This window comes from Mizuhopecten yessoensis, unplaced genomic scaffold (genome assembly GCF_002113885.1).
Source record: "Mizuhopecten yessoensis strain PY_sf001 unplaced genomic scaffold, ASM211388v2 scaffold716307, whole genome shotgun sequence".
NCBI classification, from domain to species: domain Eukaryota; kingdom Metazoa; phylum Mollusca; class Bivalvia; order Pectinida; family Pectinidae; genus Mizuhopecten; species Mizuhopecten yessoensis.
Genome location: NW_018480051.1, coordinates 208,570 through 212,518, shown reverse-complemented (window position 1 = coordinate 212,518; position 3,949 = coordinate 208,570).

Genomic DNA, 3,949 nt, shown 5'->3' with positions numbered 1-3,949 from the left:
GGCTGCTCTCACACTACGGGGCGAGTTGGTGCTCATTCACTCTTATACTCGTGGACGAGTTGACTTCACTGATTTATATATATATAGATATATATGCGTGCACGGCGACTGCTGAAATACGAAACCTATTGAGTGCGAGTCAATGATATTATGGCGAGTTGTCTTTTAATATGAAACATATGTATATTGTAGCTTAAAGTTTTCGCGGAGAATTGTTAAGGCTAGTTTTCAATTGGTGATATTGGTGTTAATCTGATTTCAGCTGTTATGCTTTTTCTTGAGTTGACTGGTGTAATTTAGGCGCATAAGCCTAATCAAGTGTATGTTGACAATAGGTTTCTTTTATTTTAATAATATATTATTGTTGATATATTGTTGCTTATTTTTATCTAAACATATTTTTATTTGCATCTATTATACAAAAAGGGATCGGGCACAAGTTGTCCAAGTTGACCAAGTTGTAAAAAAACATTTTGCCAATAACATATTATAATATATATATAAGATGACAAATTTTATTTAATGAATAATTCTAATTAAGTAGAGTGTTACATTATGTGAGAGAGAAACATTGTTCTACAGGGAAGAATAATAAAATCAATCAATCCATCCATCCATCCATCAAGCAATCAAGCAATCAATCAAATCAAATCGATCAATCAATCATCAACTAGTCAAATTAATCAAATCAAATCAATCAAATCAATCAAATCAAAGCAATCACTCACTCACTCACTCACTCACTCACTCACTCACTCACTCACTCACTCACTCACTCACTCACTCACTCACTCACTCACTCAATCAATCAAATCAATCAATCAATCAATCAAATCAATCAATCAATCAGTCAATCAATCAATCAATCAAATCAATCAATCAAATCAATCAATAAATAAATAAATCAAATCAATCAAATCAATCAATTTAATTAAATCAAATCAAAGGAATCAAATCAAATCAAATCAATCAATCAATTAAATGAATTCAATCAATCAATCAATCAAATCAAATTAATCAATCAGTCAAGATATCAAAAGGAACTGAGGAGCATACACAACTTAAAGAAGACAGTATGAGCCGTGGGAGAAACGTTATTTTAAATGTAAACGATCAATTTCAGATTATTGCCTAAAAGACCAATGCGACAGAGTGAAAGTTAACACAATTTATTGTGGTCTTTGCCCTTTGATAACACCTCATAGATTTGAAAAAATATGTTTTATGTTTATGAAATTACACAAATGTAAAGTGAAAAATAGGAGAATTAAAGGTGTTCTTCACATGTATATGTACTCTGGAAGGGTAAATATTTCATGCAGCGCAGGTGGTCCTGTCATGATATTGTCAAATTCAGGAATTGAAGGTGGAAAATAAACGTCAATGTTGTTTGAAAATGTAAGAAACTGTTTGTGAATACTTTTTAAAATAGCTCGATAATATATACCTTGGGAGAGGCTTTGGGTTTGGGGGAGGGGGCTTGTGTTCGGGGGTCGGCTGTGTGTGTGTGTGTATGTGAGTGTGAGAGAGTAATGTACGTCCACTTTGTTGGGTTGACGAGGTGATCATCTGTATTAATAGATGGATTCTCTGAAGCTTATTATTTTTATTTTTGCTAATTCTAACTCATTTACGTAAGTCTATAGCGTGCAGTTTCTCACTCTGAAAATAAATACATGCACAACTGATTTTTGTAAAGCCCAACCCGCTTAATTTTTAATTTACTATCAATAAGAAGAAAGGCGATATAAGTGTAATATATCACTTTTTACTAGGGCTGTCACAATATATCGGAAAACAGTTGTGTATAATCACAATACACGGGTATATCGTATCGTACCACAATACAGAGATGAAATATTGCTGTATCGCAATATTTTTCACAAGCATATATTTATGTAACTGCTTGGTGTTTTAACTTTGCAAATTACTACACATTCTAACAGATATGCCAAAAAGCATATAGCAGGCTTTTATTAGTTCAAATGTTGTAATCGATGGGTGGTTTGACAAATGTTTTATATCTATGTAATCCATATTGTATATGATTAAGTTTGATAACATTCTGACAACCACTTATTATGAAATTGAGCACATCCTTCCTATGACAATATATCGGGATACGTATCGCAATAAATTAATTCTGTATTGCAATATATCGTGATACACTCTTGGCGTATTGCGACAACCCTACTTCAATCACTGTAATCAAAGTATAGGTTTCTCTATCGACAATCTAAGGGTATAAATCATTTATTGGATTATCTAGACATTATCTAGAGATTAAGGGTCATAGTACTCATAATTGTCTGAGTAATAAAGAGAGCTCAGATACGGAAACTCATAATTGTCTGAGTAATATAGAGTGCTCAATGACGGAAACTCATAATTGTCTGAGTAATATAGAGATTAGAGACGGAAACTCATAATTGTCTGAGTAATATGGAGAGCTCAGAGACGGGATACTTATACTTGACTGAGTAATATAGAGAGCTCAGAGACGGAAAATCATAATTGTCTGAGTAATATAGAGGGCTCAGAGACGGAAACTCATAATTGTCTGAGTAACATAGAGAGCTCAGAGACGGAAACTCATAATTGTCTGAGTAATATAGAGAGCTCAGAGACGGTAACTCATAATTGTCTGAGTGATATAGAGAGCTCAGAGACGGTAACTCATAATTGTCTGAGTAACATGGAGAGCTCAGAGACGGAAACTCATAATTGTCTGAGTAATATAGAGCTCAGAGACGGGATACTTATAATTGTCAGAGTAATATAGAGAGCTTAGAGACGGGATACTTATAGTTATCTGAGTAATATAGAGGGTAATAAATCATTGTAGTTACCATCGTATGGCATTGCCACTTTATAACCCTACCACATTCAGATGACATTCATACAGGCTATGAATGCCATGAGCCGATTGTTGACGTCGTCATTATTATGACGTCATAATTGTACGAAATACAAAAATACAAACATTGAACTGCTTTCTGCTCAATGCTTCAATCACTTCTGTTAAATTATTTTAGGATATTTACTAAGTATATCTAAAGGATAAAAAACAAGTGTATTGAAATAATACAGCTTCCTCGTCAGCAGTTATATTAAAAATACAATGTTGTCGTCCAATTGTGTGTCGTTTAACCTTCTAATAGCGCCAAACATATGACTCCCTATAACACCTCCCGAATTACGTCAAAGATTACGATATGTCAAAACGTCACACTGAACTTTTGATTATTTTTTGTAATTTTGGTTGTAATGTTTCAATGCACTAATCATTTAGGAGAATACCCTATTGTATTTTGAGATTTGCGGCTGTGTATCGTGATTATACTGTCGCAAATTGAGATTTACTGGCGACGCTGAACGGATATACTGCCTCAAGTCTCAAAATATATTAGGATAATCCCCATTCTAATTAATATCAGCTAAAATCACCGGAATAAACGACGATTTTAAAATTTTAGCGCTTTTTTCTTCACAAAATTTAGATCTCTGCCGTGGATTGATGACGTCAGGAACATTGAAAATGTGATGAAATTACATTGACATTTCGGGGTCATGCTATTGTTCATGACGTCATTAAAATTAGTTTGCTGACGTTTTGGGGTGAGTCGAGGTCATTGACTTCATTAACAATCGCCATCCGGGATTTATTTGACAATGAGAAAGGATGAGTGTCTATAATGCCCTTTTTTGGGCCCTGGTATATTCGAATTTAGCCCAATGATGTTTTCAAAGAAAATAAGGTAAACGTTTGACCGAAAGTTAGTTTTTGGCGGTACCAAAAGGGGTAGGGTAAATCACAAATATAATTTGCTATTTTCAAAATGAGCTTAAAAAACAAAATAGTTCCATTTCTGTTTTGAAACATGCGTAAACTAAACAGGCATATATAAAAGAATGAAAAAATGACAGAAATTCAATCGTCACTTAAAAT